This window comes from Rhinolophus sinicus, chromosome 3, assembly GCF_057876585.1.
Source record: "Rhinolophus sinicus isolate RSI-liver-muscle chromosome 3, RSI-T2T, whole genome shotgun sequence".
In the NCBI taxonomy this organism is placed as follows: domain Eukaryota; kingdom Metazoa; phylum Chordata; class Mammalia; order Chiroptera; family Rhinolophidae; genus Rhinolophus; species Rhinolophus sinicus.
The window spans coordinates 51,327,630-51,350,511 of record NC_142503.1 but is presented as its reverse complement, the minus strand read 5'-3'; the positions used below and the strand labels follow the sequence as shown (position 1 = coordinate 51,350,511).

At 37.9% G+C, this 22,882-nt stretch overlaps 1 protein-coding gene and 1 pseudogene across 3 annotated transcripts in view; both read right to left on the bottom strand.

The window, feature by feature from the left end:
* Positions 1–22,882, bottom strand: part of CMYA5 (cardiomyopathy associated 5) — a 92,900-nt gene that overhangs the window by 55,426 nt on the left and 14,592 nt on the right. The window lies entirely within an intron of this gene.
* Positions 48–1,024, bottom strand: LOC109445656 (small ribosomal subunit protein eS6 pseudogene; annotated as a pseudogene).

Below are 22,882 nucleotides of genomic sequence, written 5' to 3'. Positions count from 1 at the left end.
TCAAAAAAAGCTAAAGTGAAATTCACCACCTCCCCTTATCAGGATTGTCCCCCTGACGTCCTGTGGCTTACCCAGTCACTCAGGCGCACTCCTAGTCACCAGACCTTCTACTATCACCACCCTGACCTAATTTTTTGGTTTTTTGATGTCTGATCTTCTTTATTTGTTACTCTTAGAAAATCTCATTTTTGACTGCACTCAGACTTCGAAGCTCCCCGAGAAGACAGCCTATGTCTCTTGGCAATCTGTTCCTGGTGTTTTCCCTTGGCCTCCTTCATTCTCTTGGCCAAAAGTTTAGTATATTTTGTGGTCCCTTCCTTATTTTCCTTAGTACCCTGTGTCTTTAGAGCAATACAGTGACATTTGTGTTGCAGGACATGGAGAGTAACAAGACGCTGAACCTTGGGTGCTTTCGTGCTAGGTTTGTTACTGTCTTTGTTTAGGGACTTTCTCAACACATTGGCAGACATCATCTTATTCAGAAGGTTTTCGGATTCTGCTCGTTCTTTTGGGCCCCAGGCGACGAGGCACAGTAGTGTCAGTGAGACCAGGAATATCTTTCTCCCCTATTTTTACAATGACCAAGTTGAGAACATTCAGATTGGCATCCACAACGCAACTCTGAACAGATTTGCGCTTTCTTTCTCTAGTCCTCCTTAATTTATAACAGAAATGCCCCTTACTCAGGAGCAGGCAGACTCAGCCATGGGTCAAAATGCCCTGCTTCTTGGGGGAAATTTTGTCGTTCCCACCACTGATTCAAACCATATAACCCTTCCATTCTTCACCCAGCGCATCAACAGCAACGTCTGTGGCCATACTCTTCTCATGAGAGGTACGAAGTTTGCGTTCATCGCCCACTTCAATGAGTTTCTGGCAGCCAGTTGCTGGGAAAGACATGTTCAGCTTCATCCTGAAGCAGCTGATTGCTCCCAAGTTGCCACGAAAAAGAGCCTGACCTAGCTTTGTATCACATCATCTCTAGATTATTGCATTAGAGTCCTAACTAGTCGGCTGGTATCACATTTACCTCCTACTCTCCCCTCCCCGCAATTCATCCTGCCCATCTTTCCAGACTAGTTGTACTAAAAACTTTCATCATGCTATTCCCTGCTCAAAAATCTCAGTAAATTCCTTATACCTCCAGGATACAGGTATTTGAACTCTTTGAAAAAAGAGTTCAAAATCCTTAGCTCTGAATTCTAGCTGACCTTATTTAAAAGTACCTAACTCTACCCTACACTAACATGGTACATATCGGTTGTAACTGTATAATTCACTGTCCACTAAATATGTCGTGGGTATCATGAGTCAGGGCCATAAAATGAAAACAGATCATGGAATACAGAGAGATCACAAAAAAATGTCAGCCTACTATGCTGCATTTTCCTCATCTGTAAACCAGGGGTAATAATAGAATTTACCTAGTACAGTTGTTTGTGAGGATTAAATTAGTTACATTAAATGCTTAAGGGAATTAAATGTTTAAGTCTCTGGCATGTAATTAGTGCTCAGTAAACATTATCTGTAATCAGGACTCCGCTACAATCAAGGGAGACTGGGTGTGGCCATTTTAACTGCTAGCGGTGTTTGGAATGATAGTGTCTCTAGACTGCTCTCCAAGAGATGCTGGCTTTGGCTGCCCCTCCTTTGCCATTGGGCCCCTGTCTCAGGCTCTGCAACATTCTTCTCTGGGATTTTCTTGTACCTCCTCCTCCTCTGTGTTCATGCTGTTCCTCCATTTAGAATGGTTACCACCCCCACCCCCACCTTACTCCACCTTTTCTGTATGTCTACATTCTACCTACTCTTTGAGGCTTAGTTAAAAAACCTCCATAATTACCATTTCTGACCAATTCAGTATTCATATTTGCCATCACTTCAAAAACATTAAGTTTAAGATTAAAACGCCAAGGGCTATTTCCTCCTAGGAATATGGCTACCATCTGAGATAAACACAAACTACTGACCGGCTTATATATTTCTACAACAATAAAAACAAAACCAAATTCTCTCTACGCTAAAATACCACTAAGCATAAGTATTCAATGAAGGTACTTTTTAAAAACATTCTCAGAATTTCAGTCCCTTACTACTATTTTTTTTTAATTATCAGTCACTGCTTATATCAGTGGTTCTTAACTCTGGACACATTTTTGAATCACCTGTAGGAACCATTTAAAAAATACTGATGTCACCCCATTGCCCGCTCTACAGAGACTCTGATTTAATTGTACTAGGGTAGGGTCTGAGCATTGCTAGGTTTTAAAAGCTTCACCCCAATAAATTTAATAAAATAAAAATTAAAAAAAAAACAAAAAAAAAAACTTCCAGGTGACTCCAGTATACATTCAGAGTTGAAAATCACTGGCCTGAACAATCCTAGCTCTGAAACTTAACATGCCTTTCTTGCTTACTCTGAACCCTTCCTAATTTGTTAGATTAGGCTGAGAGCCAAGACTGTCAGGTACATTCTACTCCCCTTCCTTAAACTTCTTAAACTTCAGTCTCTGTGAAGGGCTAGGGACTGCTGAGATCCTGATTTCCTTAGCTCTCACTACAGCCAGGTGGAGCCTGGGGCAGCCAGAGCCCGTGGGCCACTAGTCTTCAATAGCCAGTAGCCTCATCCATTTACTCCAGAGTGCTGTATCTAATACATTTTCTGCACATACCATGAATGAAAAGGGCTGGAAAGCAGTGGTATGAACTGGTTTCTCCAATTCCCTGGCAACTCTGCTCTCACTTATTTGCTTTGGTATTAAACTACTAAACTTAATTAGGAATGAACACTCTATCTTGGCTCTGGACCGAATCTTATTTTAAAATGTTTTTTCAGGCTCTTTTACATACCTAATTAAAGTGATTCCTCAGAATTTTCAATTCCTACTACTCTTTCTCCCTTCTATTTAACTTAGAAGCAGGATGAAATTAAAAATTAAGGTTATGACATGTATCTGGGAAGTCAGCATTTTGAATGCCCATGATTATAGTAGTATTACAAAAGCAATTATAAATTCAATTTAGAGTTAATTATTGATTGAATGTACTCAACCAGAGCAGTTTTCATTGCTAGCTAGAATGAGTTCATGAGTGCTTCTCAGAATACCCAAATGGTGATCTTAACAAGACAGAGCTACCAAGGTAGGTTCACTCAATCGTTTGCTTATTCATTCACTCATTTATTTCTTCATTTAGTAAACTTTCATGGGGTTTAAATACTAAGAATACAAATATAGACACAGTATCTTCTCTAAAGAAATTCAAACTCCAACAGGGAGACAGAACTAAATATTTTAATGCAGTGTATTAAGTACTATTACAGAAGATAGGCAAGATATAGTGAGAACATAAAGAAGGGAAGACTTCACACAGGAAAGATATTTGACTTGGATTTGAAGAAGAAATAGAAATTTGCCAAATGGATAAAGAGTGGAGATGATGTGAGGATGGGGAGGTCATTCCAGAAAACTGTCATAGAATCATCGAAATGTGCATATGAATAAATCAGTCTGTCTCACTGAGAAAACCGAAGTATTTTAGGATGTCTAGATTATTGGAGAGAAGCAAAAGAATAAAAGAATGACAGAGCCAACAAGAATCAGAGAATGACTATATTACCATTTGTAAAGCCATAGCCCAAGTATTCACATTATGCTCAATCTAAGGAAAGAATTTCCTTTAATAGAAGTGAAATGGTCCCATAAAGTTCAGAAATTATTGATTACTCAGGGACACAACTGTTCTCATCTATGCAAAAATGTATATGTCAGCTTTCCATATATAGTGGATATTGACTATGAATATCATCTCATTCATTCTCCTTTGATTCTCCCAGAACAACCTTTTGATTATTATTTGGCTTCCCATGTAGATTTATCTATGGGAGTGAGGATGAAAGACAAACTATTGGTGAAGTCATCTGGACCTGGGGCCTTCTTTGTGGTAAGGTTTTTAATTAGCAATTTAACAGTTACGTGACTCCTTGGAATTTCTATTTCTTTTTGTATCTATGATGGTATATTGTATTTCTTAAAGAATTGACCTAAATTTTTTAACCTAGATTTTTCAAAAAAAGCATTGGATTAAATTTGTTCATAATATCCTTTTAGGATCTTTTAAATTTTTGTAAGAGCTAAAATTTTTTACATTTTTAAAATTTCTGATATTGATTATTTTTTTTCTCTCTTTTTTTCTTTTATTAAGTATTGCCAAGTGTTATCAGTTGGTAATCTTTCCAAATAAAATTTGGCTTTATGTATTCTTCCTATCTCATAAATGTTTATTATTTCCTTTCTTCAACTTTCTTTGGGTTTAATTTGCAATTATTTTTCTATCTTCTTGAGATAGAGTCTTACATCATTAATTTGCACCTTTCTCTTTTTCTAATATATGAATTTAAAGCTATGTACTTCTCTTTAATCAAAGATTTTGATGTATCACATAAAAATTGGTGTATAGTATTTTCATTACTATTAATCTCAAATTATTTTTGAATTTTCATTGTGATTTCTTATCTGACCCAAATTTTAAAGTATGTTTCTCAATTTCAAAATACATGGGGATTTCCTAGTTATCATTTTGTTATTGCTTTCTAATTTAATTGTATTGCAGCCAGCTAATTTATTTTATATGAAGTTATACTTCCAAATTTGTTGAGATTTACTTTACGGCTATATGGCCAAGTTCTTTTTTCTTTTTTAATATATTTATGTGTTCTTGAGAAAACTTGTGTCCTGCAGTTTTTCAGCAGCATTCTATATGTGTCAAGTAAGTCATCCTTCTTAGCTGTTATTCAAATCTTTTAATCTTTAGTTTGTCTGTTTGTTCTATCAGCTATTGAAAGAGATCTGTTCAAATTTCATATTATAATTATGAACTTGTCTCTCTTTGTAGTTCTGTTAATATGTGACATATATTTTGAAGCTATGTTATTAGGTATAAGTAAATTTAAAATAGTAATATCTTTCTGGAAAATTTAACTTTTAATCATAATGAAATGTCCCTCTTATCTGTAAATAATGTTTTTTTGTCTAAGTATACTTTGATATTAATAAAGCTTTGCTTTGATATTGATAAGACTATACCAGCTTGGTTTTGACCTATGTTTGCTTGGTATATCTTTTTGCATTTTTACTTTTAGCCTTTCTGTATTCTTATATTTATGACTCTTATAAGCAGCATAAATATTTTTTAAATCAATTCTGACAGTTTAAATGGAGCACTTAGTCCATTTAAACTTACTATAATTACCATATATTTGGGGTTAAATCTTCTTCTTATTTGCCTTCTACTTGTACTACCTATTCTATGTTCCTTTTCCCTCTCCTTTCTTGCCTTGTTTCGGATTGAATATTTATTTTCATTCCATTTTCCCTCTCCATTAGCTTGGCAGTTATATTTTACTATTCTTTTAGTGATTACCCTAGAGATTATAACATGCATTCTTGATTCATTAATGTCTAACACAAATTGGTATGTTTTAATCTCTTTCAAGAGAACACAAGGACCATAAATCACTTTAATTTCAACTTACATGCTATTATAATTGTATATTTTAATTCTATAAATGTTTTTCAATCCCATGCACAAAATTTTATTGCTTTAAATTGTCAATATTCATTTATATTTACCTAGATACTGAACCTTTTTATTGTGTTTCATTTCTTCCTGCATCTCCAAGATTCCATCTGGAATCATTTTCCTTGTCTCTGAAGAATTCCCTTTCGTATATTCCTTAGTGTGAATTTGCTGGTGACAAATTCTTTCTACTTTTTTCTTCAAAAATCTTTTTATACCTCCATTCTTGACAAAGTTTTTTCAGGATACAAAATTCTAGATTGGCAGGTATTTCTTTCAACACTTTAAATATCATTCCACTGTCTTCTATCTTCCATTGTTTTGTTGATAAATCAGCTGTCAGTATAATGTTGATCTTCTGACGGTAATCTGGATTGTTTCCCCCTACCACCTAGCTGTTCCTAGGTTCTTGTTGTTGCCTTTAGTTTCAGAAGTTTTATTATCATGTGCTTGGGAATCTTATCCTGCTTGGAGTTTGTATGCCTTCTTGAATCTGTACATGGGTGTCTTTCATCATTTTTGAAAAACTCTTACTGCACCACACTCTGATCAAATATTGCTTCTGTCCCTTGTTTCTGCTTTTGAGATTCCAATTTTTAATAAATTAGAACTTCTTGCTGCGTCCCATCTGTGCCTCATTTGGATATTTCTTCCAATCTATTATCCAGTAATAATTCTGTCTTCAACTGTGTCTAAACTGCTACTAAATTCATCAAATGTATTACATTTTTTATTGTACTTTTCAGTTCTAGAATTTCCATTCTTTGAATTGTTTCCAGTTCTCTGAGAAAGTGCTCAATCATGCCTTTTATTTCCATATCCCCTCTCCCTATAAACAATTTATGCATTACATAAGCATCATCCCCCTCCAAGAGCCCTTCCCTTTCCATAGCAGTCCAGTGATGTCTCAAATAAGTATGACTATTTTCAGATGAGAGCTTGAAGGATTTGTGTGCTTTGATATTTCTCCATTTCTAAAGTTCCCTCAATAAACCCTAATACTTATTTGCATTGTGCAACATAGTAGTGTGTATGTCCATGCACATGTATGGTGAGCTGGGAATGTGATAGTGAGAAGGGAATGTGATAATGCCTGAATGGTGTTTTGATATGCTTGCTGGTAATATTCTTATATTCCATGGTTAAACTGATGTCATATTTTCTAAGTTTTTTTTTTTGTTTTGTTTTTTTGTGAGTTGTATTAGTATAAATCAATTCTCAAGAGATGAATGTCATTAAATCTGCTGGAAAAAATCTAACTTCTGAAGTTTCAAAATGAAGTATCAGGTCCTAGAATACCAAGTCAAAAAAAAAAAATTACTGTTTCCTGTTTAAAGTAGTGATAACCCTCCCTAGATACACCCTGTTTTTCTTTATTTCACTTTACCTAAAACAGACTAGTAACTTAATGAAAATTAAATTATTAGTCATGTATGGAAAGAGCCTTGTAATATATTTCTCATTTTATAAGTAAAAACAGAAACAGAGAAAGGGAATACATATATATCCAAATTGAAATTTTTAAAAAGAAAAATGGCTTGCCCTCAAAGAGGAGCTACCAAAATAATAGTTTCCCTTATTTCATCAACATCTTTATTTTGTTTTGAAATGGTACTCTTATTTTTTACTTTAAACAACAACAACAACAACAAAAACTACATTTCTGAAGAAATGAAACATGTCCTCAAACTATTTTTATCTGAAAGCCAAGATTTGTAACTATTACATTTTGTTTCTATTAGGCTCAAGATTTGTATTCTTGGAACTGGTAGTCCCTTCCTATGACCAACAGCTAAAGTGACATTAAAGTTCCTTATAGGAATATAATTATGAACAATAGCTTAGATTTGCATAATGCTTTATTCTACTCTCAAGCAATCACAGTGCCCTAACCAGAAGTGTATCAAACAAAAGAAGGTAATGGGTAGGATTTTTCCCAACTAAATCTGTTAAAGTGCATTAAATATCAATTGTTATAACACAGCAATGAAGTCATATATGATCCTGCTTATATTGCAAACATTGAAAACATGTTTTTAATGCATAGAACTCAAGCAAGCTTGTGATCTTATAATACAAATTGTCAGTATTTTATGTGGGCCTTAAAAAAGAACCGAGAATTCTCAAGCATAATCACTAATTCTACAATTAATATTTCACCAAGAATTAATTGCATACTCATGTCCTTAGCAGAAAACCAATAATATGCACTGCTGAACAAAAGTAATATAAAGTAGCTTAGATTAAAAGGAGTTTATAAGCCATGAGGGAGTTAAGAAAAAAAATCCATGAAACTATGAATGAAAAATTATTGCGTAGGATTATCATGCCCTAATATAAAGTGCTCATTTTGTAGATATACTAAAGACCACCCCAGTCATTGTGGGTGAAAAGAATAAGTATCTTATTTTCACAATGACCAGATAAGCCTGGAAGTTAGGGCTCTCGACTATTGAAACCCAGTTCTTTCTAGTTTACCTTCCATTATTCCCCTTCATAAACCCTGTGCCCCAGCAAACATCAGCCTTACACCTCATGGCTTTGCTTACATCCTTCCCTTCACTTGGAATGAATTATCTCTGTAAATCCTGACTTTACACTCTTCAGAGACCAGCTCATATGTCAACTTCTCCATATAGCTGTCACTGATTCTGTGAGCCAAAAGTAATTTTCTTCCTCTGAACTTCTGGAATCTTAATGTTATCTTCTCCTATGACATTTACCACCCTACAGTAGAATTCTGTTTGCATATATCATAGCTACTCCGCCAGGCTGTAAACTACCTGTGAGCAGGGATCATGTCTTTCAGTGGTCCTTTTAAGGCCTCTCCTCTTAGGAAGTCTTTTCAAAACAGTCACCTTTGTTTTCAGAGGAACGAGTCTCTTACTTTGGCACACATGTTTCATCAGCTTCAGTAACATTTAAATCATGTAATAACAATAACACGTGCAACTAGCATAAAAAGGGTTGGGAATAATCATGACTGACCCTTAATAAAAATGTAGCTCAAAATAATGGGAATTAGACAGCAGCCTGCTATGAGGAGTGGTTAGCTTGCCTTGGGCATACAGTGTTTTACAGAGAAAATGGGGAGCTTTGGCAACTCCAGTCAATGAGGTTGAGTAGAAAGTCATTAAAAGACCTTATGTTACTTTCTCTGTACAATTTTTGTTTCCATTTATTAACACTTACACCCATGGAATTTATGTGTCATAATTTCAAAACTACAACACCTGTGTCATCATCGACTTTCAACTGATTTCAAACTGAAGCCCAAAGTCAAGATTCATTCATTGAACAAGTATTTACTGAGCTCCAATTACATACTAAGCACTATGCTAGGCACGATTTTTTTTACAGCAAGATAACCACTTGGTGCAAATTTCCTAAAAGATCTTTATAGTTCACTTCAAATCAACAAATTTGGTCTGAGCCATGGATTTGTGGTAGAACAATGAATTAATTTTTTTCTTATTTTATTCTCTGGCAATCTAGGATATCTTTCCATGTTGCTACTAGAGGCAGCTCCACAGTACAACACATTAGGTACTTGCCTAAACCCTCACCTGTACAGCAGCATTACTAGCTAGACACAATCAACTTTCTCCCAGCCTAGCTTGAGAACACTGTTAGTTGTGAACACTTTCCTGCTTCATTCATACTAGAGTGTATGAGTAACCTATGCAATATAAAGATTCACATCTTTTTTAAGCTTTTTTAAAGTAGGTCTTTATCTGTAAAATCTCTAAAAATACATGATAGCAATTTATTTAAAATTATTAGTTGGGACACTAATTTCTCATTCCAGGTGTTTTTCTATGTGGAAGGACATCTGTCAGTGTAACACTCCTTCCTGGCCTAGCTTCTCTATTCGCTCTTCTCCAATTTACTCTCTTCCTTGTACCGTTAAGTTTATAAGACAGGTCCTTATGTGGAGGGGCTTGTAGTTCTTCAGAGCCTGTGACTAGGAATACAAATCTATTTATTTCTGAATATATATCAATCTGTTTATTTATTAGAAAGTGCATAGTTGTCTATACCCAAGCCCCATTCTCTGATATCATCAGCTTTATCAGTAATAAAGTTGACAGTTTGATCTCTATCTGCCATTCCTTTGATGTATCTACCCATTGTCTCAGAACTTAGGCAGGAAAAAGAGGGCCTGGTGTAGTAATTCTATTTGCCTAAGTTCAGTATAAATAAATGGCCACATGTACAGCAGGTGATAAAGCCTAACGGATATCACTTAACATCAAGAACAGATATGATGGCTAATCTACATATCCAACATAAACTGGTATGTGGACCAATCCAACAAAGCGAAATTCACCAGTCAGAGCTCAGCAATCCCCTGATCACACATGGGTCTCCCTCACAAGCACACAGGCATGTACACATCTTCCTTTTCACAAGCTTTCAGAACTCCAGAACCATAGTGATGATACGGGATTAACACTGTGCGCACTTTCTAGGAATTTAAGAGACTAGCATGTAGGTATATCTGCAAACAGATCATTAAAGTACAGTGTGACACATGAAATAACAGAAAGAATGTGCAAAAGGCATGAGCTATGGATGTACAGAGAAGGAAATGTTTTAACTTCGGAGTGGACTGGGGCAGGCTGTGTGAATACATGTGTGAGAGGAGGGGTCTGGAATATAGTCAGAGTATAAAAGGCTGATGTAAGGTTTTGTGAGACAAAAGTGAGTTTTCTAGGAGGAACAGGTTGGGTGTGGTTGGGGGCAATTCAGGTAAAAGGAACATGTGCAAAAGGAGGGAAGAATGAAACCATATGGTGTCTGCGTGTGGTGTGGGGCACCTTGCAAAAGTCTGTAATCTTTAAAATCAAAAGACCCGGTGGTATATAGGTTAGTATTATGTAGATGTTTCCAAATACTACTCCAACCCTCAAGCAGATTGAGAAAATACCCATCATCCTGTCTTTCCCAGAACTTCAGATGGTCCGTATAATGAGTTAATGATGGGCTACACATATGTATACTTGTTATTAACAGCTGAGATCATTTGAGTCGCTGAGTGTCTAAGACACGTGCTTGACCTTAACAACCAGGATTAGACAAAGAAGTGATCCATTTGAAAGTACCAGTGATTATCTTCCTTTCTTACTCCCTCCCCTCTCCAACCAAAAGAAAATGTCTACCGGTAGTGGGGTTACAGGACCCGTGAGAACTCTAGAATTATGGGAGCCATTTATCTGCCCAGAGTTAAAGACTGATATGGGTTTTGAAATTAGCGATCATTTTATAAAAACATAGGGAGCATCTGTCTATTGGGGGTCTAGCCATGAGTTGGAGGCTATGACTCAAATTAACTGCAGGCAGATGTTTGAATCTACCAGAGATAAGTTCAGTATGATTTTTTGACTTTATGATGGTGCAAAAGGAAGACATATTCAGTAGACACTGTACTGCAGATTTTTAATATTGAACTTTTCCTGGGCTAGCAATATTCGTAATGATAGCCTCTCAGTGTTGCTGGGCAGTAGCAGCCAGCGGCAGCTCCCAGCTGGCTGTGGGATCACAAGAATAAATAACCGATACTCTACAATGTAAGTCGTTGCCAGTGTTTTTTGGATATTGTTTCCGAGCACGTTTAAGGTAGGCTAGGCTAAGCTATGATGTTTGATAGGTTAGGCGTATTAAACAATATTTTCAACTTATGACGGGTTTGTCAGGATGTAACCCCATCACAAGTCAAGGAGCATCTGTATAAAAACTCATTCACTGAATTCTCCACTATTATAGAAAACAAAGGGCAAAAAGATGCCAGGCCTAGAGAACCAAAAATAAATGAACTATAGTGTGACAGGGCTGGTTCATAGCTTAGTAACTACTTCAGACCAGAACATGGGCAAGTCAACTACTTGTGGTGCTGGGAGCTCCTCAGCTGTGGCACTATTGATATTTTGGACGACGTAAATTCTTTGTTAGGGAGGAGTTCCCTGTGGGTTGAAGATTTTTAGTAGTACCCCTGGCCTCTATCTACTAGGTGCCGTTAGGACCCCACCTGCCGTGGTAACAACCAAAATATCTGCAGAATTATACCAGTTGAGAATCACTGGGATGGGCAGACCCAAGAATGAGGGGAAAAACCACCAACCATGGACAATATTTACCTTGGGTGAGGATGTAAATGAAAAACCATGGAGGATAAGAACATTTTTTTTTCCTGGGATACCCAGCAGAGGAGTTCAACACAGGCTTAGCTCTTTAGCACTGGAATTCTTCAACAGCTACTGAGTATTAGCACAGAACAGAAAGGGTCTCCCACCAGATACTGCTGTCAAATTCCTGTGAAGGTTGAGTGGTGGTTACTAAGAGACAGAGCACTTAATCTGAATAGAATGTGTCAGGCTGGGATCTTTTTAAAATATATCAGTGAGTCAGGAGACACTTCTCCCCTGCTGTTCCACAATTTTTTTTTTTTACTACAATTATACTAACTCTATAAAAGCATGAGGGCTAATTGGTCCAAAAAGTAGAAGAAATTTGATCAGGTTTCTTCATTTCCCTAGTGACCCTCCAGCAATTTTTCTTAAGTTTGCAACAGAAAAAGAGTCCTTAAGTTGTGGCCTGGAAAATAACAATACATTTAAAAATAAAACCCAACTCCTCTATTAGATGAAACGAGGGATTGTCCATATATCAACATAGTATATGGCAGCACTTTTTTCTCTGTCATTTTTTAAAGGAAATAATAATTTAAAAGAAAACACACACACAGCAACATATCACTCCAGCAGATGCTGCTGAGATAAACAGGGAGTATTGTAAAACCTCCCAGCCCTGGGGCTTCCAGAGGGAGAACTCTTCTTCCTGTGCTAGCGGAGAGACTTGGGGGGTGGGTTGGCTCTCCTGGGCATGTTTGGAGCAACCTCACAAAGAAACCACCATAAGAGCACCCTCCAACTATGGAGAGAACGTCCTTTAGAATCTTCTGTGCCTTATATATAGAAAAGGAGTGCAAGATGGAAGGTGCAGAGGAGTTAGAGCAGAAAATTCTAATTGAGCAACAACCACACACCTTCTCTGTAATTTCCAAGTGCTCCTCTATTGATTTCTGATCTAGTCCCCCAACTAATTCTGCCAACAATCCATCAAGGACAATTAATCATTATGTCACAGTTACTGATAAATCCTCCGACGTTTTCTGCTAGATCAACTCTGGATGATAACTCACTAACACCATTACCTTTGTGGTTTCAGCAAGAGCAGTGTTACCAAGTGTGTCTTCTTGTCCATACGTAAAACATTTAGAAAATTTCCCAATCTCTATTTTTTTTTATTTTTTATTCTCAAACCAATGATCTATAAAGGTTGGGTGGGAAACTTTATCGTTTTTCAAATGAGTTTATTTCCCTCTCCAGTGTGACCTTAAACCTGGAGGATTGCAACCTGAAAGATTCATCTCTCAAGAGCACAATTTACAAAGTCTGGTAATAAAATCAATATTGATAGCTAAACTTGGCATCTCTCCTCTGCAACTTTCTAAGCAATTGTCTAGGTATTTTACATTTTTATGCTTGTTCTACCAACTTTAGTAGTTATTACATTTTAATCAAATTCTATCATGTTAGGTTGTTGATGGGTGCTTGGTTCCCACAAAGTTGAAAGCACATCAGCAGCTGCCTGGCTAGACCAAAAGTTACCAGGTGAGAAACATCCAGAAAGCTCAAACACCACCACTAGAAAAAAAGAAGAAACCTTTTACCTACAATATAACGCAGACAGTAAAATCAACATCATAAAGGGAAGTTAAATTCCAGAGGGAAAAAGAAACAGATTAAATAAAATTCCTGTTGATATACTAGAAAATAACTTGCCAGTAGCTTGCTCTAGCCTTTTGTTTGTTTTGTTTTGTTTTGTTTGTTTGTCTTTATTAGTTTCAGGTGTACAAAACAATGTAATAGGTAGACATTTATCATTTATATCCCTCACAAAGTGATAACTCTCCTCCCCCCATCTACTACCCCTCTGACATCGCATACAGCCGTTACATTTCCACTGTCTCTATTCCTTAGGCTGTAGTCCACTTCTTGTGACTATATACATATATATATATAAAATTATAGTTGACATTCATTATTGTTCAGCTTCAGCTTCAGGTGCATAGGAAACTTTTCTTATTAGGGAGTCCAATTCAGGCATGGTGTAGATGCCTGATCACTGCCAGCTCTAGCCTTTTTATTTCTGACTGTATAATCTTGAAACTGGAAGCCAGCAAAACAAATTCAATATTTTAATTCATTTTTATGAGGACTATGTTGGAATAAATAGGATTAATGTAAAACTCTGCATCCCCCAAATCATTTTTATAAGTTTAAAATCACTTAGATCTCTTTCAGCGGTCCTAAAAATTAAGATGACTTTCTCATAGTATACTCTTATTCATCACCCACAAAAGAGAAAAATCCAGCAAAAAAAAAAAGAAGATATATATGTGATGTAGTAAAATATTTTAAAAGGCATAACACAGGCAACTCTTGCTAATACTTTTCTCTCTGTTCCTCAGTTGGATCCAGGTGAAAGCCAATATTTTTAAAGATAAAGGTTTTCCTAATTGCCCAATATAAATTTCACTGTAGAATATATAGGAAAACAGAAAAGCACAAAAAAGATAATAAAAATAATCAGTAATCCCGAACACTTGAAGGTGGCTACTTTTGATATGTTAATGTATTTCCTTCATCCTCATTCTATCCTGTGATGTGCTTTCTTTATTTTTTTTACACAAATGATATGTTTTGCAATGTGCTTTTTTTTTTTTCTTTTCAGGAGGGCACAGCTCACAGTGGCCCATGTGGGGATTGATCCAGCAACTTTGGTGTTATTTAACACCACGTTCTAACCAACTGAGCTAACCGCCACGCTGCCATGTGCTTTTTAAATTTAAAAATATATCCTGTAAAACAGAAATTTCAAATTTTTAAAATAATTCATTTAACAATAAAGTAACTCATTACGTGTCAACATTAATAACGTATTTTACAAAAACTACTTCTATTTTCCAAATTAAACAACAAAAATAAAAATATTTAGTTTTAAAAGTGACACTGTTTTTTTTATTTTTGAGACTACTCTTAATGTTTGGCTTAACGGAAGACAGATAAATTCTCATTCAAAATATAGATGTGTTCTGTTAATAGAAGTACATAAAGAAAACCTAACCTCACACAGATATGTAATTGGGAAAGGGAAGAGTAATTTTCAGATTATTGTGGATATTTTTCTTTATATCCCACCAAAACAGGACAAATGGTAGTGTTTTAAAGATTAGTTACAATATGGAAGCTAAAAAACAATAAAAATAAAAATAAACTTTTCGTACTCTATGGTCTCACGAGAAAATGAAAATGGAAAATACAAATGTCTTAGTATTACAATGAAAATAGTTTTGACCTTGAGGACACCCGGAAAAGGGACCACACTTTGAGAACCACTGTTCTACATCTTCATATTTAATGGTTAACATAGCATTCCATCATAGGATATAACACCTCATCTAATACCCTGTTGTCAAACATTTAAGTTGTTTCCAAGTTTTTGCTATGATAAAAAACGTCATGACAAACATCTTTTTTCTGTACATTTGTTTTCTTAGAATAACACCTTAGCAAATAGAAATTATGGGTCAAAAACAAAACTATTTTTTCAGGATTTTTATACACATTGCCAATTTTTGCTCCAGAAAGATTTATTAATTTGCCTTCCTATCAGTAGCCTGTACAAGAGCCTTCCATTCTTACCCAGACTCTTATCAACTTTGGGTATCGTGGGAGCCCTGCCTTGAGAGTTGCTTTCAGAAAATCAAAGTGTGGCTGAGCTGGCTACTAGTGAGCTCATTTTCTTATATGTAATGCAATACTCGAGATTGAATGAAATTCTCTGCTCACAGAGTACTTCCCTGATAATGGTCCCACAATGTTTATTTACTGCTACTTGGCATTATTACAATTAATAGTTGCCACGTGTCTTCTACTTGCCAGTAAGTTTCTAGAGACAGAAACCATGTCTCATTAGCTTAGTATATAGCACAGTGCTGAGCCCATGGGGTAGAGACAGCAGAGGATAATGGTGGAAATAGCATTTTCCACTTCAGAGAGACCTGGGTTTAAGCCCAGTCTTCACACTAGCTGTGTGAGCCTGAGCAAATTACTTCCTCTTCCTTTCCTGATCTTGAGGACATCATCAGTTAACAGGGAGGTTAATATCTATAGTACTTCATTAGGCAGCTGTGTTGAAATTATATGGGTATAATAACTTGTCCAATACTTGGCAAATAACAAATGTTCCATATTCTTGTTCTCTTCCTTTTCTTTCCAATGTTGAATTAACCTTGTGAAGTCCAAACTTGGAGGTTCTACAAATCCACTTTGATTTACTAATAAGACTACACCTAATGAAGACAGAAGCCATCTCTTTATTAATGATTACCTCTGGAAAATGTAACTAAGCAAAATTGAGGAGTTTTCTAATTATTCTTTCCTGCATCACTCAATCATTACGCATTCTCTCAGTCAGTCAACATCTATGAGTGTGTGTCCTATGTGTTCCAAAGACAGATTACACATAGTCCCTAAACAAAACAGAAATGTGAAATGAAATCCTTTTCAGTGCCAGAATGCTACTTCTTTGATCATGTTGAAATCTGAATTCAGAGAAAAGCCATTCGTAAAGTTATGCTGAGAGAGCTGTTCCAATTTTATATCTCAGTGACAGCTGTACATCATCCCTGGCCCTATTCTGGTTCAAAGCTGACAATTATTGCAGTCGGACTTTAAGACTAGCATATTTTAATGTGACCCTGAAATGTCTTCAAATACTAACAAGAAAGCTTTGACATTTTCTGACAACCTGACCAAGGAAATGAGAGAAAAGACACTCGTGAGATAGGTGGAGTCCAGGTTGAAGTTTACTCCTGGTTTTACCTCAAAATTAAAACAAAGTACAAATCAAGTGCTTCTGGGAGTATATCCCAACTAAGAGTTGGTGTGAGGAGTGGTCACTAGGGAATAGCACTGATAAAGATGGCAGTATAAACCCAAAAACTGCTCAAGTTAGTGGTCCTGACAGGTAATATTGAAGGGAGGCAGGAGAACTGACACTCATGCACGCTCTACTCTGCTCCAGAAAAACATGATATCCTTGTGCATTCTTATTCTCATTCCCACCCCTCTGTCTCTCCCCCTCCCGCCTCCCGGACACACACACCCCTACATCTTTCAGACGCTGAGTCTCCAAGAGGTCAAGTGATTCTCACCAGCATAGTCGGGAGAACTGTGAGTGCTAAGGCTTTAACAACTCCAAGAGAGATTCAAAGAAAGCTGATCCTTAAGGTCAAATAGAGATGGATCAAGAACTCTTTGCTACCAGCACCTGGATGGTATATGCTAACGTTGTTAGGTCATTACAAACCGCTCTTCAGGTCTATAACTCTATGTTCAATAGGGTTTAAAATATTTGCAATGGAGAGGCATGTGGGTGGGAAGAACTATTCAGCTCTGAAGTAAGTTTTTAAAATTTTGCTGGCACTGTGTTTCCCCGAAAATAAGACCTAGCCGGACAATCAGCTCTAATGTGTCTTTTGGAGCAAAAATTAATATAAGACCCGGTCTTATTTTACTATAATATAAGACCGGGTCTTAAGACCGGGTATAATATAATATAATATAATATAATATAATATAATATAATATAATATAATATAATATAATATAATATAATATAATATAATATAATATAATATAATAAATATAATATAATATAATATAATATAATAATATAAGACTGGGTCTTATAGTAATTTTTGCTCCAAAAGATGCATTACAGCTGATTGTCCTGCTAGGTCTTATATTCAGGGAAATGCAGTAGTATGTTGTGGTGATGAAGGACTAATGGCAGCTTGGGGTTTCAATATTGTCACTACTGATGTTCAAAAGATTCCTGATTGTGAGGGAAAAAAAATATTTCTGGAAATGTGGGACATGACTCGACCTTTAGGGGGTTCTTTTGATTAGCCCCGGGGAAGAGTACATGTTTAGCCAAGGTCTGTAGGAGAAAAAAAAAAAAGAGTTGTTAGAAATGTTAAGAACAGTTTAAGGCACTCTTGGTGCTAAGGAACAAACACCGTTAAACTAGCTTAAATAGAGGGCATTTATCTTAAGGTAATAGAGATCTCTGATGGATTCCAAGGGCAAGAGCTGTATCCAAGCCTCCCAGGGAAGAGGAAACAGGAAAACCATCAGCAATCAAGGACGTTCGCCTCTCCCTGCCCCTCAACTCCCACCCCAAAATCCCTTTGTTTCTGTTGCACAAGGCTCAACAACACTGCTGTCAAATGGAGCCTTCAGTCCCAGAGCCTACAAACTTGTCTTGGGGTTCTTAGTTTTTCTTTGTCACAGACAATTATTCCCCAAGCAGAGGCTGCTGCCTTTCTGAAAAGGTGTTTTATTACTTCTCTTTCTTCCAATCTCTATATTCCAGTGAACAAAGATGGTGGGAAAAGCAATACCACCTCACCTCTGCCTGTCGGCATGACTTGCCTTGATGAAGGATGGAACCCTTCCTGAGTGACAGGATAGATTCAAACGGCTTTCACTCTCTCACGCATGGGCAGACAGTGAGGTGTGCTCCCAGAATTCCGAGCCAGAGGCACTCCTTGTAGGTGCTGTTTTGGGTGGACTGTTTTAAGGTTTTAGAAACTCACTTGGGTCATCCTGCATTCAGAGTCTCACCCTTTTCCTTGGTATAGGGTCTCCTCCCCACCCATCTTGTATACTCTGGGCTCCCTGCCTTGACAGAAAGCTTTTACTTAACATTAAATACCATTTTTTTTCTGGATACCATCTCAGACACCAGATTATGCTCAGCATTTTAGCTAATGTTCTTCTTGGACAGTTTACAGATGTAAATTTAACATATTTTTTTGACTAATAGAAAAACAATTTAATAATTTTCAAAAAACACTAAAACAAATATTCTATCACAAGATATTACAAAGATCAAAATAAAGTTGACTAGACCTTCAAAACGTTGAGACCTTTCCCTAAACCCTTCTCTTCTAAAACTAGCTAAATAAAATCAGTGTCTCCATTTCCAAGGAACCCACAGCGACACTACTTGAGACTCGTTTCTCCCTTGACCACAGTCATAGTTGCCCACACTTTAAGTTTCAGCACAATTCTCCAAAGGAGGATTGACATAGGCATACAGACTGAAAGGATTAGAAGGCAGCTAACTTTCTGATAATAGCAAACAGACAGTTAAGAGATTTCAACAGCAGAGATACCAAGGTGTGTAAAACAAGTCATGTTGAGGACTGAAGACTTATTTGTTTTTATCATAAAATGGAAAGTCAAAGCTAGAATAAAAATAAATAGTGATAATCCAATTCAGGTGACATTTAATAGGAAAGGGTTCCTCGTATGGTTGTATTTGGTCATTGACCTATGTTGTACTTCCAATTAAATTCCTTATGGAAATATTAATTAGCTGATTTGTTCCATTGTTTAAAGTATTGTACATCCACAGGAAAAGCAAAAGCTACTGCATCATGTGTGAAAATGTTCTGAGGATCAGGAATGAAACCTGAGGCAAGCCTACTCCAGTGCCCCATGCTACTCTAGTGGACATCTGACATCCTTTATGACAGTCCAGCATCTGACCTCTCTTCTTGTTTTGTGAATTCCCCACCTGCTAGGTCCTGGAGGAAGTAAAGCTGACAGTGTCAGATACTCTCCCAGTGATGACCTTCACATCCATTCCAGAATGACCTGAGAGCTACTGATGCAAGAAACAGATGACACAGCTCCTCATTCTCTCTGGTGGTAGCGGAGGTTGCAGCTGTTGCAATATTGAGCTGCAACAGTCCAAACCGTGACATCTAGTGCCCAACAGTCATGGCAGCCATTTCCTCACCAGAGGACCTTATTTTCAAGAACAGCTTTATTGAGATTATATAATTCACATGCCATACAATTCACCCATTTTAAAGCGTACAATTCATTGGCTTTTAGTATAGTCACAGAGTTGTGCAACCATCACCACAATCAATTTTAGAACATTTGCATCATCCCTCAAATAAACCCCATAGGCATCGCCCCCAATCCTCTGCCCAGCTCTCTCTCAGCTCTAGGCAACCGCTAATCTACTTTCTGTCTCTATAGATTTGCCTATTCTGGAAATTTCCCATAAATGCAAATGTACAATATGTGGTCCTTTGTGTCTGTCTTCTTTTACTTCGCATAGTTTTCAAGTTTCATCCATGTTGTAGCACGAATCATACTTCATTCCTTTTTATGGCTGAATAATATTCTATTGCATGAATATACCGTTTTACCCATTCATTAGTTGGCGGACATTTCACCACCATTGTTGGGTCATGTGGTAACTCTATGTTTAACTGTTTGAGGTACTGTTAGATTGTTCTTCAAAGCAGCTGCACCATTTTACATTCCCACCAGCAGTGTATGAGGATTCTGATTTTTCCACATCCTCACCAGCACATTATTCTTAATTGCCTTTTTAAATTATAGTCTCCTTAGTTGGTATGAATTGGTATCTTGTGATTTTGATTTGCATTTTCCTAGTGGTAATAATGTTGAACATCTTCTTGTGTGCTCACTGGACAATTGTGTGTCTTCTTTGGTGAACTATCTATTCAGATCCTTTGCCCATTTTTAAAATGGGTTGTCTTTTTATAATTGAGTTGTATAGTTCACCAGACCAGTTTTGAGGCATGGTTTTAAAGATTGTTACTGGCTACCTATGCCTACTTTTCCACAATTCTCATGAGTCTAAGCTACCAATATCCTTTAAATAAAGTCATTTTCTGCTTAAATCAGTCATAGTCAGCTGCTATTGCAACTCAAAAACCTAACCGACACAGACCCTGGAACCCAAGGCAGCACCCCTCAGCTAGAGAAAATCACTTACATAAGGCTTTACGGGCAAATGGAAACCTGTTCGGTGGCAGCGTTGGGTTTCTGAATTCATGATTCTAAAGTCTTAAACTATGCAAACTCAGTCGAAGGGAACTTACAGTATTGACAAGTGGAAACTTTGGCAAGTTGAGCAGCAAGTAGGAATTGGAGCAGAGAGAAATAGAAAGAACACTCTATAAAATGGTTGCCATTCCTTGTTATTTTCCTCTAAATAAAGTAGGCCGTTGATGCTTGTAAGTGATTCAGATAATAGGTCCTGAGGTTGTAGTCCTCTCTCTGCCTTGGTCCTGCAGCCATAAATCCTGCGTTAATCTCCCTGCCAACCTAGCAAGACAGGTTAGTTAGTATGACATCAGGCAGTTAGACACTCCTTGGTAGACTGAGCAAAACAGAACAAAAACAGAACACAGGACAACCATACCAGGACAAACATACCAGGACAAAAATGCTATCGATCATACTCTGGGACAAATGGGTTTGTTTCAAAGCTGAGCAGTAGAGTGAGTCTGGGAAACACTGTATCCATAGGCACCAGCATCCCACATCTCCCTCCCAGGGAGAAATAAAGGTACATGAACACAAGCTTTTGCCTTAGCTAGTGGGCATCCCGGCTTCGGGTACCCTTCCTGCTTGGGAGCTGTAACTCTTTGCTTGCTATAATAAACTATCTTCCTGTGCAACTTTTTGCCTCTCCCTGGTCCATGTATCCATTCTCCAGCTCCACGAGACTACAAATCCCAGCATTCACTAAACAATCCTACATCATTTGGGGGCTCGTCCGGGATGTGGGAGAGGTAAATATTACCTGTGCTTGTCTTACGGGCTTTCATTATTTTTGTCTCTCCTGTCACACAAATATTGGGCCTCCGTCAGCCAGTTAAAAGTGAATAGCACAGCTGCCAACCTTAATACTCGGAGGGCAGGCTTTGCAGAAGTCCTCTGGTCAATCCCCTCTGGTGCTGAGCCGGAAGAACATTGGCCAGTCTGACTGCCTTTCCTCTTGCCTTCTCTCTTGTGAAGAGGGGAGCCCAAAGATGGCGTGGGGTTGGGGTGAGTGGTTCTTGGTAGCAATTGAGGGGCTCTGGACGCAGCTACTCCTTGGTGAGTCCCAAAGGCTCCCTGGATCTTCCCCCAGCCCGACTGCCCAGAAGCGTGTGTGCAGAGGCTGTCCCTCCCCCTCGCTGATGCTTTCTCCTACACCTCTGCTGTACTTTTTCCTTTCCACAAGGAAGATGAATACTAGCGTGTGGACAGGATTGTGGGTCTTTGCAGACATCTGAGGACCATAGTCTTGGCTACTCTGTAGTGTGTCCCAAAGGTCTCTCTGGTCCCTTCCCAGCCCGACTGCCCACAAGGGTGCTAGTAGGATGACTCCTCCATCTATACTGCTCTTTTCTTCCTGTCACCGTCTCTCCTCAGCTTTTGAAATGCTGGTCCAGGGTCTCTCCCTGTGAAATCTCCTCAACACCTTCCACCAGCCTCAAGACACCTTAAGGTAAGAACATGGATCTCTGTCTCTATACGACATCCCTTGTTGCTCAGGATAAGATTTTTCTGGCAGTTAGCTCACTCTCTTATATCTTCTTATTGGGATCTCCTTCAAGTTTCAAAGCACAGGTAGAAGTGTCCTGATTCACACCCCAAATTTCTCTGTTGTTTTTGCAACCTTCCTGATGAGACAAGTAAACAGTTAACAGGAGCAGGCTTGTGAGCTGGTAGGATGGGACAGGCAAAGAGTTAACAGGAGTGAGATTACGGGCTAACAGGCACGAGCTAAGTATTAGCCACTCGGCTCTTACTCCCCTGGCCAGCACAGCACCTACAAGCTGACAAGCACCTTACATTTATCATAGGTGGAAACAAAACAGTTCCCAATCACAATGGCAACCACCTACACCTTTTTGTTTTGATCGCATAACCTCCTTTACAAGCCTTGAGTATACACTCCCTCCTTACATATCTTTATTTAGAAGGCCACTATGATATTAATAGTGCCATCAAATTTTGTGATGCCCAGAGTCGGAGCATACGCCCCTCTACCTTAAAGCACCTCATTATCAGCCACAGCCTTTACCGGCCTGTGGGCCAGCGCCAGACATTCAGGCGGGGACACATGCACACACGGATTTGGGGAGGTGCTCACTGGAGGCACGGGCCGGGCTGCCCAGGTAAGCATGAATAATCCTGGTGTGCCGTGTCTCCACACTAGCCCCAGAGTCGGTGGTGCAAAATCCATTGCTCACGCGTCTAGGGGACGCCCTAGAACAAGTGGTGGGAGATGAATTGCAAAGGGACGCCTTTCTGTTCTTCCTCCCTTCCAGTTGGGCAACCAGCCCTCATGC